This window comes from Carcharodon carcharias, chromosome 4 (genome assembly GCF_017639515.1).
Source record: "Carcharodon carcharias isolate sCarCar2 chromosome 4, sCarCar2.pri, whole genome shotgun sequence".
Lineage (NCBI taxonomy): Eukaryota > Metazoa > Chordata > Chondrichthyes > Lamniformes > Lamnidae > Carcharodon > Carcharodon carcharias.
In genome coordinates, this window is record NC_054470.1 from 39125113 (window position 1) to 39141080 (window position 15968).

The window sequence follows — 15968 nt, forward strand, 5'->3', positions numbered from 1 at the left end:
GCAGGGCATTGGTGCTGACCACCGTTACCACCGCCTTCCATGCTGGATAGGTGATGCCATTGCCCCTCCTGCAGCCAGAGTGGGGATAGAGGACATCACAGCAGGCCTCCACAGCGTCCAAAAGGCATTCGAGGGAGGCATCACTAAACCTTGGAGCTGCAGTCTTTTTGCCTTTTGGGGCCATTCTGTCTTCCATGCAGCAGTCATGGGCTGGGAGCACTGAGAGGAGTGCATGTGGCTATACTTTAACTATGGGTCCCGCTGTGATGAAGCAGTGAGATGATGGCATGGTGGGTGAATGAGGGCCCACCCACCATGGAAACGGCATGTTTCCAGGGCATAATTAATACGATGGATTTTGGATGATATGGCGTAAAAGCCGCCATTGTGGCCGGAGGGTGAAAAGTCGTTTTACCTGCTCACTACCACACTTAGTGAAAATCTGGGACAACTATGCCCAATGTTGCACTTAAAAGCAACAACACTTGATATGGGATTATGATCCCCAGCAGAGATCATGTTCTGAAGGCAATTCAGGACAACTCTTCTGAGTCGTCATCTGATCAGATCGTCATCAGTCCAAAGAAAAAACTATTAGAAAGACAAGAGAAAATGAAAAACATACATGATAAATATGCAGGCGTGGAGTTGCCTCCTCTGCAGCAGCGCAGGAGGTCAAAGTGATCAACCCGCGAAAGAGGACATAGCTCCCTGCTGAAGTGTCAAAGATCTATAATGAGCCATGGTCATATGAGGTCATCACCCCAAATGGTGCAATGTTGAGGGGGAATAAATGTCATCTGAGAGAGTTATCCAACGGCATCATACCTAATACTCCTGTGGCATCAAGTAAGAGTGCACATTCAAGTTCTGAGCATGGAGTTAATGGAGAGGACACACACAACATTCAAGTGCAAGATAATTGTCAGTCTTTGCCTATGAGCCAAGAGAGAAGAGTTGACAATTCCAGATCTCGGCAAAGTTTCACTGTTACTAGATCAAGTTGAGTCAGCAGACCACCTGTATGTTTCAAAGACAATTGAATAATTAATGTGAGAGTCAATACATGTGTAAATACTGTTTACAATTACCCTATTTCATTATGTACATAACTTATAGCTTGAGTATTTTTTACTATTTAAGGAAAGGGGGTTGTTGTGATATTGCTTTGTCGTGCATGTAGTTTGACATATTGATTAACGTACTGCTGAATATGTAAAGCTTTGGTATACATTATCACAGGAAGTGATGCAAATTAATATGTGACATAGTAGATTGATCAGCAGGTAACACGTGTGAGAATAGCTTTCCTGAAGTTCTGTTATTCTTCAATAAAGAACCATTTGTTTAGTTTACCAATCATTGCCATAGTGTTTGGTATGTTTGTGTTAAGAGACAATAACACCACACTTCTTTAAACAAATTCCTTACACCCTCCTGATCAAGCCCATGGGACCTCAGTTTAACATCAATCAAAATACAGCATATTTGGCAACACATGACATCCACAGTACTGCACTTAAATGTCAGCCTGGAGTTATAGAATGGAACTTGAATATATAATGTTCTGACTCAGAGGTATGAGTTATATCATTAAGTCGAGCTGTTAAATTATAACAACTGTTGGTTCAATAATGGTGACCTCCTAACATCATATTCAGTCAATTTGATTCTGCAGCTGCTAGGATTCCACTCAATCAGGGAGCATAACACTGAAATTGGAAAAGAAGCCAAAATGCACAATTAATTATAAAATATTTAAAAATTTGTGGTTCTAAAGAAAATGAGAATTTTTGCTTTGTAGAGAGCATACAAATCTCTAGTTCACGGAAGCTAAACCTTGTGCTTAACCAGAACATATTTGCTATTTTACTATCCGTAATCTGTATGTTTTGTATGAAAAGAGGTGTGTCGCTTCATAACCTTGAGGTATATATTCCAATTAAAGAATTCAGTAGCAAGCTTGTGTGTGTTTAAAATAAAAAGGTTATTTATTCTCACACACTTACCACTAATCAACACAAGTTACACACTCAGTCTTACAAGCACAGAAATGCACACACAAAGATTGGATACTGAGAAAGATATCACACTTTTATAGATTACAGTTAATTCAGTCTTTGACTTACAATTTCCTGTCTCCCATGTAGCAGACCTGTGGTTTCTTGAACAAATTCAATGATTTAAAGTTGAAGTGAGGGTCTTGCAAAGTGAAGGGTTCACAGCAGGTTGTGAAGTTTCTTGTAGTTGAATATCTAGGGATTTGGTTCTCAGGTGAACTCTGAAACTGGAACAGATTAAGCACTGCTTGATGACTTGCAGCTAGTTTCAGAATCTGGTTCTCAGACTGGCTGACGACAGATGGTTCTGATGGATCTTCTGGACCCTGGAGTAACAAATGTGCAGCACCTGAAACCAGCTTCGATCACATGACTACTGTGTTGACACTTTTGAGGCTCACCTACCCTAGTTTGGATGGGGCAGGTCATTGTAATACATTGGGAAGTTGATAGTGGGCATTGAATTTCGATCTTCCCTTTTGTCCAGCAAGAAACATGGAGATAGGCAGTCTCTGTCGTCTTTAGGTGTTGGCCTATCCTTAAACAATAAGTAGCGTGAATTCCACAAATGGCTGTGAGATACCCTCACCTATGTCCATATTTAATTAAGTATTCGCTAGAGACTTGAAACGCTCTGTAGTCCAAATACCAAAAGTCACATGATTTGTGGCAGCCATTTTAACACTGTGTTGCATCCAATTTTTAAAAGTATTGACTAAAAGTTCATTGTGACATGCCTATACCGGGTATAACACTGGAGATTAGTTTGCCCAGTAGCGGATGTTGCCATTTTCATCATTGAATTTAGGAATGTGCACAGTATGCTAAAGCAATCAGTTTACTGGTCTTCAGCCGGACCTGAGACTGAGACAAATTTCCCAGCTAAAGTTAGGGCAGAATCTGGAGGCTGAGGCTATTTCAGTTTTTAATTGGCAAACTCAGCTTGTATTTCTTGATGTAAATTAATTTCATGAATAAATAATACATTAAGTTAAAATTCGTATTATGTTTAGCAGCTGTACCTTGCAGCATTATAAAAGAATCAAGTACAGATTTTAGAATGTGAAAATATGTTTTGAAATATTTGATCAAGATTATATATGATGCATAGGCAAGATATGCTCCGGATTTGACTTCAGAGTGCATCACCGCCACCAGACCTCTCATTACTAACTATTTTTGAAATGCGAGTAAGCCATTAAAATCCTAGTTTAAAAGTATGGAAAGTTATATGTAATTTTGATCTGTTTTTAGATCCACCAAATACATAGCAATGAGACAATTTAATTTAATGTTTAAGTGGAAAAAGTAATCTCAAGTCATCGCCATGCTTTCGTTGTACTATGCATTCAAATTCCTTGGGCAATTGCACATGATATCTAGTTGAACAAAACCTATAAACTTCTATTCGACCTAATCCGTCAGCCATGATTTAGACTTTTAACCGAAAATCAGCTGATTACAAATTATACAGCGTTAACTATGTTGTACGTAGAGAGAGAGAGAGAGCTTCGTGGGTGTGCTTTTACTGCAACAGTATTGGTTGGTCCAGGTGTGCAGCTATCTTAGGTTTCTCTGGATTTCAAATTACCCCGGAAGCACTGATCCATTGGCAGTCGTTGACAATGTAGAGATAGCATAGCAACTGCAGCTGGGACAATGTGAAAGTCTGCAATTACATTGAGTTAGCGCAAGGATAAAGCGCGGTTATATCTGGAGTGGATACAACAGCAAACTTAACTGTCGATTGAAGGGAGGAAACGCAGGGTTATATATTAGGATTAACGCTGACATATTCGGAATAAATTGCTGCGCATGCAGCGTAACTACCTGCATATTATTGGTGATCCGAGGTAGATATTACGATATTTATGAAAATATTTTTCACTGTTTACACTGCAGAATGGATATGACGTCAATTGTTTGCAGCAGGTAAAACGAAATGGCCCTCGCAAGTGGACACTGGATTAAGAAAGAAGTCAGAGGAGAACCTCCGTGTCCCAGGTAAATTGCACAAAATGAAAATCAGCAGTTTGGAGGCAGAAACTTGCCTAAGAAATCCAAATAAATATAATATTTTTTAGATTTCTATTGAATTTGTAGCTTTAGATAATAAATAATTTACATGGCATAGGTTTTATGTATTTGCACTATGTTTTCAATACCTACACAGTATATTGTTAACCAACGACAGTATATTAATATTCCCAGCACTAGTTCCTACTTGAAATCACAGGATACTTAAGCAGAGGAGGTACATAGAATCTCAGAGTTGTTATAGTCTGAAGTAGGCTATTTGGCCCATCCTGTCTGAATGCCACTCTCCTGCCTCCTCCCCATAACCCTGCACATTCTTCCTCTTCCGATAACAATCTAATTCCCTTTTGAATTCCTCGATTGAATCTGCCTCCACCACACTTTCAGGCAGTGCACACCGGACCTTAAGTACTCGCTGCGTGAGAACATCTTTTGTCGTATTACTTTTGCAAATTACTTTAAATTTGTGTCCTCTCATTCTCTATCCTTTCATGAGTGGGAATGGCTTCTTCCTCTCTACTCTGTCCAGACCTCTCATGGGCAGAATTTTACATTCCCCCATCCACTGGCTTGAGGGTGAGGGGTGGCTCATTAAATTCTTTGGATGGCTTTCCCACTGGGCTCTTGCCCACCCTGACCTCTCTGCAATTTTACAGTGGGGTGGGTGAGGCCTAGGCTGACCCTCCCACTGCCCTTCCCCCAATTAAGGTGCTTATGTGGCCAGTTACGACCACTTAAAGGCAGTTTCTCACCCAGCATTGTTTTCAGGCTGGCGCGAGGAGTAAACTGGCAGGGGGAGCCCGAAAGGTCACCTTACTCAGGCCTGGGGTGGGGGGGGGGGGGGGCTGCGCCTCTATCAACAGCCTACTTTTAACACAGTGTCCTTCCCCACCACCAAAAGGTCTGGCCACTGTGGGTGCTTCCTCCCTCTCCCCCACTAACATGCTTACGCCTCCTAATCACATCACCCCACCTCGGCTTCCCCCTCTCCAACCTCACCTCCCCTTCCTGCCCTGAGACCCTCAAAACCTACCTGGTCCGGGACTCCTGCGACTTCAGCTCTGAGGACTGCTTGCAGGCCCAGTCCTGGCCACTGCAGCTTCTGGTGATACTGGGACCTAATTTTTCCAATCTGTCTTCATACCTGAAATTTCTACTCCCTGGAACCTTTCTTGTGAATCTTTTCTGCACTCTCTCAAATGTCTTCACATCCTTCCCAAAGCGCAGCACCCAAAACTGGGTGCAATACTCCAGCTGAAGGTGAACTAGTGTCTTATACAAGTTTAACATAACCTCCTTGCTCTTGTACTCTACACCCCTCTCAATAAAACCCAAGATACTGTCTGCTTTATTAACTGTGCCCTCAACCCTGTCCTGCCACCTTCAATGACTTTTGCACATATAGATTCAGGTCCCTCTGCTCCTGTATTCCCCCTTAGAGTTGTACCCTTTATTTTATATTGTCTCTCCATGTACTTCCTACCACAATGAATCACTTCACATTTCTCAACATTGAACTTCATTTGCCACCTGACCACCCATTCCACCAATTTGTTTATATTCATTTGAAGTTCCACACTATCCTTCTCACAGTCCACAATACTTCTACGTTTTGTATCATCCACAAACTTTGAAATTGTGCCCTGTACACCAAGGCCTAGATCATTAATATTCACCAGGAAAAGTAAGGCTCCCTGGGGGACTCCACTACAAGCCTTCCTCCAGCCTGAAAAACATTCATTAACCAATGGCGGGGAAGAACAAAGCTGACATTTCGAGTCCTCATGACCCTTCAACAGAACTGAGTAAAAATAGGAGAGGGGTGAAATATAAGCTGGTTTAAGGTGGGTGGGGGGTGGAGGGTGGTGGGGAGAGAAGTTGGGGTGGTTGTAGGGTCAAGCAAGCAGTGATAGGAGCAGATAATCAAAAGATGTCACAGACAAAAGAACAAAGAGGTGTTGAGGGTGGTGATATTATCTAAAAGAATGTACTAATTAAGAATGGATGGCAGGACATGCAAGGTACAGCTCCAGTGGGGTTGGGGTGAAATATGACTAAAAGGGCATAAAAGGTATAGACTTAAAAGTAATGGAAATAGGTGGGAAAAGAAAAATCTATATAAATTATTGGAAAAAACAAAAGGCAGGGGGAAGAAACGGAAAGGGGGTGGGGATGGAGGAGGGAGTTCAAGATCTAAAGTTGTTGAATTCAATATTCAGTCTGGAAGGCTGTAAAGTGCCTAGTTGGAAGATGAGGTGCTGTTCCTCCAGTTTGCGTTGAGCTTCACTGGAACAATGCAGCAAGCCAAGGACAGACATGTGGGCAAGAGAGCAGGGTGGAGTGTTAAAATGGCAAGCGACAGGGAGGTTTGGGTTTCATATGGCGGCGCATGGCACTGAGTGTGAATCTCAGAATGCGACGGGAACAGCAGTCCGAGAAATGTTTTATGAACCGGAGATACCTGTAATCCTGAGTGGGTTCGAAACATGAGGGATGGAATTTCAGTTGGCGTAAGTCGGAGACAGAGACAGTCACTGAGAAAGGAAATATGGCTGTGAAAGTGGGTTTTAGTAAACACCTTGTCAAACACCAGGAGAGAAATGGAAAGCAGTGAAGGTGAACAAGGCAAAAGAGAGATACGGAAATCCTGTCGGAGAGAAGATCAATACTTCTTCAAGGTAGGCATTTCTTGAAGAGAAGTGGCATTCAATTAAACACAGATAAAAACAAAAAACACATTCTTTTGGATAATATCACCACCTTCAACACCTCTTTGTTCTTTTGTCTGTGACATCTTTTGATTATTTGCTCCTATCACTGCTTGCTGTCCTTACAACCACCTTCTCTCCCCCCGACACCTTAAACCAGCTTATGTTTCACCCCTCTCCTATTTTTACTCAGTTCTGTTGAAGGGTCATGAGGACTCAAAACGTCAACTTTGTTCTTCTCCGCTGATGCTGCCAGACCTGCTGAGTTTTTCCAGGTAGTTCTGTTTTTGTTTTGGATTTCCAGCATCCGCAGTTTTTTGTTTTTATTCATTAATCAATCCTTGCTGTTTCCTGTCACTCAACCAATTTTCATGTTGCTACTTTCCTTTTTATTCCATGAGGTATAACTTCGTTCACAAGTCTGTTGAGTGGCACTGTATCAAATGCTTTTTGGAAGTCCATGTACACCACATGAACAGCATTGTCCTCATCAACCCTCTCTGTTACCTCTTCAAAAAACTCCAAGTTAGTTAAACACAATTTTCTATTAAGAAATCCATGCTGGCTTTCCTTAATTAACTCATATTTAAACACAATCAAAAGCATTTGTTTGTGTGACTATTAATTTTGTCCCAAATTATTGTTTCCAGAAGTTTCCCCACCACCAAAATTAAACTGATTGGCCTATAGTTGCTGGGATTATCTTACACCCTTTTTGAACAAGGGTGTAACGTTTGTGATTCTCCAGTCCTCTGGCACACCCCTGAATCTAAGAAAGACTGAAAATTATGGCCAGTGCCTCTGCAATTTCCACTCTCTCACTTCCTTCGGTATCCTTGGATACGTTTCATCCAGTCCTGGTACCTTATCAACTTAAGTAAAGACAGCCCATCCAATACCTACTCATCAATTTTAAACCCTTTTCTATTGCTTGAACTACCTCCTCTTAACCATGACCTCAGCAGCACCTTTTTCCTTGGTAAAGACAAATACAAAGTATTCATTTAATACCTCAGCTATGCCCCCTGCCTCCATGAGTAAATCCCCTTTTTGATCCCTAATCAACCCTACTCCTCCTTTTACCATCCTTTTACTATTATTAAATGCCTATAGAAGACTCGGATTCCCTTTTATGTTGACTGCCAGTCTCTTCTCATACTTCCTCTTTGCTTCTCTTATTTGCTTTTTCACCTCCCCTCTAAACCTTCTATATTCAGTCAGGTTTTCAGTTGTATTTTCTACCTGACGTTTGTCAGAATCACATTTTTTCTTCCTAATCTTAATTTCTATCTCCTTTGTCATCCAGGGAGCTCTGGATCTAGAAAGATCCTTAACACCCCAATGCCATGCCCACACCGCCAACCCCCCCAACCTGTTCGTTGGATAGAAAACAATAAAAACAGTCATAGATGAGAACAATATTCTCTACCAGTTGTAAGTTCCTGTCCAAACTGTGCACAAATCGGGCAGAGTCTCCACAACTCCAGAAAAAATCTTGGTCCCAGTAGTTTTCAGATGAAAGGTTAGAGGGGTGGGGATTAATTATACCATGATACGTAGAATTAATTAAGTTTCCATTTTTTAGTCAGACTTTTGTCCTTATTTTTAGTATAATGCTATGGTTTTACATTACATTTATAGTTAAATTGCAAAACTTAAGACAATTTTGGGGAAAAAGGGGAGTAGAGCTGGTTGGCACACAAGGACTAGATTTCACTGCTCCTGCTAGAGAAGGGTTGGTGCATGACCTCCACCCTGCCATAATCTTGATGCAAATTAAGTTGTTTAATATTGAAGACTGATCTTTAAACTTGATCTTTGCCAGCAAGAAGGAGCCCACCACTGCTAGGAGAGGCAAGTGCATGCAGTGGTGCAGTAGGACTTCCACTTAAGAGGAGTAGAAGAGCCCCAGGACCATTGTTATATTGTTTCACATTGAACTAGAAGACTAGTTAACTAACCGTCTAATTAGAAATAAAAATGAAATCAATGCATTTATTGTGGTTTTTATGCAACAGAAACTGCTGATGTTTAAAATCAGAGACAAATGCACATCTATGGGTGGAATTGTCCCAGATTTTCACTGAGTGCAGTAGTGGGTGGGTAAAACGATGTTTTACCTGCCGGCCGCAATGGCGGCTTTCACACTGTATCGTCCCAAACCTGCTGCATTAATTATGCATTCCTGGGAAACACGCCGTTTCCATGGCAGACAGACTCTCACTCACCCGCCATGCCATCACCTCGCTGCTTCAGAACACCAGGCGCCATACTTAAAACCAAGCCATGCACTCACATCTAAGAACATAAATAGGAACAGGAGTAGAACTTTTGGCCCCTTGAGCCTGTTCTGCCATTCAATAAGATCGTGGCTGATCTCAGTACTTCCAGTCCATGACTGCTGCAAAGAAGACATGGCCCTGAAAGGCAAAAAGACTGCAGCTTCCAGGTTTAAAATTGTGTCCCTCGAGCACCTTGTGGTTGCTCGTTGTGATGTCCTCTACCCCCACTCTGGCCACAGGATGGGCAGCAACCTCACTAATCCGGCTTGGGAGGTGGTGGTAGTGGTGGTCAGTGCCAATGCCCTTCAAAAGAGGACAGCCACCCAGTGCCACAAGAGGATGAATGATCTCCTCCATTCCACCAGGGTAAGTCACTCCTCTCATCACTCTCAACTCTCAGACACTCAAACCCATCACACATCCACAGGGCCCTCACTCAGTGCTGGTTCAAGAGACATCACCATTCGTTTTCTCACACACCTTCATTGTCCTCAACCCGTCCATGGGACCACTCTCCACTGATACATGCCAGCCATTCTTATCATCTGGCTTGGCAAGTGTTGTGCTTACCCTCTTTCTATCTCTATTCATGCGGGACAAGCTGGCACAACAAGAGGGAGAGGTTGCAGACGGGTGGTGGAATGTCTGAAATCGGGGTCCTCACACACTTTCCAGCAGTGCAACATCCATCAGACAACCATGCTATGAGTGATGTGTCCTGTTTCACAGGACACTGCCATGCACTTATTATCTTGCCTTACTTCTGCATGCACATCTGGGAAACAGCCGACGGAGCCCACGACCCAGGGCCTCCAATCAATCCGTGAAGAAACCTCTGAAGAGGAATTTAAAGGTACCCACCTTGAAGTCCCGTCACAGTGCTCATCCATACCCTCCACCAGCGAGAGACGCACACCATGGTGGGACCTAGCTTTACAGTAGCTTCGAGATCGCAATCTGGTGAGCACATCGCACTTTCTGATCTGCAGCAGGGATTTCCCAGGTGTCCAGCACTCTGTTGACTGCTGGAGGCCAGAGATTTGCTGAGTCCAAGTCAGATGACAAGGCTCTGGACTTGGTCATGTCACAGTTGCTGGAGCTGCAAAGGTAAGCTCTGGAACATCATGAAGGGATGTCCGCTCCACTCCTCAGATTGCAATGCACGATGGAGGACTTCATGCACCTTAAGTCTGAGGTGATAATGCACCAAGGTCAACACTGGTCGGATGGCGGCCACCATGGAGACCTTGGTCCAGGATGTCGCTCCTGCACTGCTGCATGGGCTGAACTCCATTGCCGATGCCATAGTTAACCTCCAGTGTGTACGCGAGAAGGGTACGGGGCAGCTCAATCTCACTCCAGCTACCCCTTCTCCTCAAGGAGTCAACCAGGGGCCCTTGGGCACCCATAGGGAGCAGGATCAGCAGGTATACCCCTTGGGACCATCCATCCAGGTGACACTGGGAGTGCCCATCCCATCCGAATCCCCTCTTCCTGTGGCCTCAGCAGCTCCAGCTCCATAAGCCGAGGAGGATGCCACTGCCACACAGAAGGACCCTGAAAGCAGGCCAGGGCCCTCAAGGTCTTGGCCCTCTAGAGGCCGCCCACCAAGGTCATCACACAGGGCGTAGCAGTCATCAGGCTACCTCCAACTCCACCTCCACTGTGGATGGCTGGGGAGCACCAAGATGTAGTGGCAGGGTTAGGAAAATTAATAAGATGTAACTCTTTTAGAGTTAAAACAATTAAACTAAATTAACAAAATAAATAAGATGTAGTTGCACAGCTTGGGCATGGGTATTAATCACTTGGACATTTTGTTCACTCTTGTCAATAAACTTACATGAGTGTCTCCCTGCCTATGGCTCCTTATTCTGATCAGTAGTGTTCTTGTCACTCAGATGTGAAACCTTTCTGCACAAGTTAAAGGCAGGTGTCCCAGTCCAGGGCCTCTTCCCTGTACTTTGTGCAGCCTTCAGACCAAAGTGATGGTCCAGCATCACACTCCCTGGACACATTACTGTACTGATGCCTGCACCTCGACGGTGCTTGTCATTGTGGGCAGGAGTCAGAGTTCCATCATTCTCTGTGTGCTCTCTGCACTTTTAAGGTGGGGCTGGCCCCCATCTCTTCAGCATCTGTGACCAGTGACACTGTGCTCCTGAAGGGGTCAGGTGGTGAAAGCAGACAAAGGATCAGATGCTTTTAAAGTTTCATGGCTGCATCACTATGATATGACCCTGATCAGAGTGCAAGTGAGTATGCCCTTGGCCAGACAGGAGTCAGAAATTCTCAGAGGCTATATGAAGATCAATGGAGTGCCCTCACTGTATGTCGTCATCATCCTCCTGCAATCGAGTGACTATTAGGGCATCTTTATGACAGGAGCACTATCACCGAGGGTATTCATGCTGCCATTAGCCAGACTGGAGTCAAACGTTCGTAGATGCAATGTGAGGATCTACAGTGCCTCCTCACTGCATGTTGTCATCATCCTCCACAAATCTAGAAGCTATGAGGGCCTCCCAGACGCGCCTGCCTTGTCTGGCCAGTGCGAGGGCCTCATCCCCGTCATTGACACCTTTGATGACTTGCTCACCCTCACCCCCATCGGCACCTTCCTCATCGGAGGAGACCTCTAGCTCATCCACCTCCTCCTCAGCTAGTTCCTCTCCCCGTTGCAGTAAAGGCTGCATCAGACGATGATGATGCATGACACCCTCTGTGGACTGTATTGCAGGGCTCCATCAGACAAGTCCAGGCACCAGAACCTCATTTTCAACATCCTAATGGTCTCCTCCACCAAGTTGAGAGTTGCAGCATGAGCCTCATTATACCATCGCTCTGCAGCAGTCTGATGCAGCTGCACGGATGTCATCAGCCACATCCTCTGTGGGTAGCCCTTGACCCTGAGGAGCTGCCCCTGCAGCTTCTGTAGAACCTTGAAGACTTCAGGGATCTGTGACCAGCTGAGAATGTAGGAGTTGTGGACACTCCCTGGAAGCCGTGCGCAGACCTCCAGGATGCCTTTGTGGTGGTCGCACACCAGCTGCACATTCCGCATGTAGCAACGGAGATCTAAGCGCCAGTGAGTGCAGTTGATGACACACTGCACACGTGGAAAAGCCGAGATCAGGGAAAATCCATTTGCTCTTGCATCCTGGCTAACCTGGTCCTGGGTGAAATGAACAAAATTGTGTTCCCTCTCAAAGATGGCATCCATAACATCATGGATGCATTTGTGGGTGGAGGCTTGTGATAACCCACAGAGGTCACCTGTGGAGCCCTGAAAAGAACCACTGACATAGAAATTGAGCACTGTGGTCACTTTCTCAGCCACTTGCAGTGGATGCCCTCTATGCCCCTGTGGCCCCAAATCCTGCAGCAGGTGGCAGATGTGACCGACCAGTTTCTAAGACATGTACAGTCTTCAGCGACACTGGTTATCAGTCATCTGTAGTGTCTATAGATCCTGTGTCTAGCTAGGCGCCGACCAGCAACGGCTCACTGTGGCTCTTTGGCGTGTGCAGGAGCCCCAGCCACCCTTCTTCCAGACGGTGCTGCTCCTCCTTCTGTGCAGCCAGGAGCCTCAGTTGCTCTCTTCTCCGTCATCTCTAATCTTTGTACGTCACGAGGCATACAGCTAGGTCATCAGGCTCCATGATCCTGAGGCACTCCTCCTGCAGGATAAAAGAGAGAGAGTTGTGGGTTTGGATGGGTTTACTAAGAACCTGTCTTGGTTAAGCCTGAAGGCCCCTTAATGCATCCTGGAGAGTGCTGCCCACCACTTGGATGGCCAGAGTTTAGTGCGCTGCATGGCTGCCTGAAACCCCACCCACCTCTACCTCACTCCACCTGACTGATTGGTGGTAGATTTGCCCACTGGACTGCATGCTGTGCCCTCAGCTCAGGCGCAAGCAATCTCCTAACCCACACTGCAAGGCTGCACTGTTAGCTTGAACCATGGGCGAGACTGGTCCAAACTGGGATGATATTGCAAGGAGTTGAGTGCTTTCCCCAGTGACGGCTCCATGGCCTGCTTTAGCAAGGAGATTGTACAACATGCCCAATCGTCCAACTGTTCTGCAGTCCACTAAAATGCTCATTAGTTTGCAGTCTGTGTCCAAGGGGTGAAAAGCTCTGGAGCTCTTGGTGGCACTTTGATGCCTCTGCGTTGCTTGAGTGGGCAGAGAAGTTAGAGGCCCAAATCCAACCATATCAATGTGGCTGTGCCTGAACTGTCTCAGCTTCAGAGGAATGGTCACTTTTTATATATGGTTCCCCTAACACGTGACTGCCTTCCTCGCCCACCGCCCTCCCATCCCTACCCCTCACATGCTTGTGCGCTACCTTCAACCGCACGGCAGCCCTTGTCCCCCCCATAACACGCCTCAACCTTAAAGTCCAACAGGCAACCTGAGCAAAAACTGTGCAACATTACTGTGTACTCACCTCCGAGTTCCCCATAAAGTGCAGCCTGCCAAGTGCTTGCCTTTTATATGCTGTTGTGAAATACCCATCAGTGTGCAATCACGTCAATGTGAACGGACGATCCAGTGTTGGCAGGAAACCCAGCCCGCCATCGGCAGTAGAGCAGACAATTGCAAGTAGTTTCATGATGCCGTGAAACTGATTTTTGGCCTTCTTGCTATATTGTCCACTTACGCCACCTAATGTGCCCGATGTCAGCGGGCATGGAAAATTCCGCGCTATGATTTAATTTTACTACTAAGTAGTTTATTTTAGTACTACATTAGATTATAAATGTCTGTCGGTTTAAATTTAAAATACTTGGCTCGACTTTCTATTGTTGCTGTATTCCTTATGGTGAAACTTTGTTGAGTGTAACAGTATTCTTATTGTGAGTTTTACAATAGTACTTAAGCAATCATAACTCTTCCTTAGCCTCACTTGCAATTTAATTTTCTTTATTTCTTAGTTTTAATCAGATTGACAGCTATCAGTTTAGGGGAATGTCACTCCGTGTTGTCATCAATAGCGGGGCATGGCTGGGGTGATGGCAAAGAGCAGTTGCAGAATAAAGTTCTCTGTATCTACATGCATCTTAACACTAACTCCATTCAGCTTCATCTTCAAAGGAAGACCATTCTCTTCTGCACGTTGTGTATGTGAACTTTCTGTTTCACACAACAGCCATCACCTGATATTTCTAATACCATGTTTGCATTTGTACCCACTGTGGACAAGGTTGTGACTACCCAACATTAGTTCACTTTAGGCCCTTAGAGCTACTGAAGAAAAGAGGATTTATTTCCATCAACCCTATCTGGATTTGATGACAGTCCCACAAGGTGAAAAAAAGTTTTGCTAATTTTCCAATTACATGCTGATACGTTGAGCTTCACTGTTAGTCAAGGAGGTTCTTATTTACAAGTAGATAAGTAATTCCTCAAGATGAAAGCATTTAGTCGCATATTTTGGATTTCATAGAAATTAAGCATACACTAATAATTATTCTTAATAATGATCATGCATATATTTGAGATTACACAAACGATAATACAGTTTGCTGTAGAATTCACTGCTTTACAGGTTTCAAGTTCAAAGGGTTAACCGCAGACCAGGTCTTGTCGGATCCTGAACAATCTGTTTTAACACCCCTCTTTATATATTTTTTTCTCCAGTATGGATTCATATATTATGAATGGATGACCACATCCCATTGTCCACTGAATGAACTTCAGTTTTAACCAGAGATTCTCCCATTCACGTTATCAAGTGTTAATCTTAACTGAGTTGTCAGTCAAATAATTAAACTGGGGAAAGCTAGAGAGACCCAACACTCTAGTTATCTCTTGACTGTATGCCACAACAAAGTTCTCTGAGAAGTTGGACAACCAAATTATAATTGCTTAGAAGGGTGGCACCATTACCTAACCAACTATCTCATAGCTTTGTGACTTATGAAGGTCAATCCAAGTGACTAACAAAGTCTGTTTTGCCTCTGTTGAACTTTTATCAGCTATATATTCCTGTCCTTGACATTTCCCAGTTTCCAGTGAGGGAGCTTCCTGCTGGCAGTACATATTTAAAAAATAGCTGAACAAATCCACTGTGGTACCAAGTTCTGTCTTCTACCTGCATTGTAATTTTGAGTTTCTTTCTCGTCACGGTGTATTTTAAAATTAAGTTTTGTCATTTATAGGCATGGTCATGGATTGGCAGTTCCTGGAAACATAGCATTCATATTTGGAGGCTGTTCTACTGTTAGTATGAAAGTGAGTAATTCTGTGGGTGTTACTTTCATTTTTATTCAGTAAATTTCAAGATATTGTCAATTTTTAATATCTATGACATGACAATCGCTATGTGATACTGACCTTCGATATTCAATTACTTAACTGAGCAGAAACTTTGAAGTTTGGATGCCCACATCTGTTTTGACAGTTGCTTTTCCATTGCTGGCAGGTTGTTATACACAAGAAATTGTAGACTTCTGATTATGAATGGAAACTTTACAGCCTGCTAACTGATTTTAACAGTTATAGATAATTCTCAGTTTATCAGACTAGTAGCATTTAATCTCATATATCGCAAAAAACAGAAGAGGAAATTGAGGCTTTATAAAGGAAAACTCTAGGGTGTGAGGCTAGGTAGCTAAAGGCTCAGCTTTGAGTTGAGGTTTACATATCAATAGATGGAAATTACAACACAAAAACAGGCCTTTGGGCCCAACCTATCCATGTTAGTCTTTCCGTGTATGCAGTTGGTTCCAATCACATTCACTCGTCCTATTTGCATATCTCTTAACTATTTTTCCTTCATCTTCTTATCAAATATAGAATGTTAACATTGCTTATGCCTAATCATCTCTCTTGTAATGAATGTTTTCTGTCCCCTGATCTAAATCTCTTTTGTTT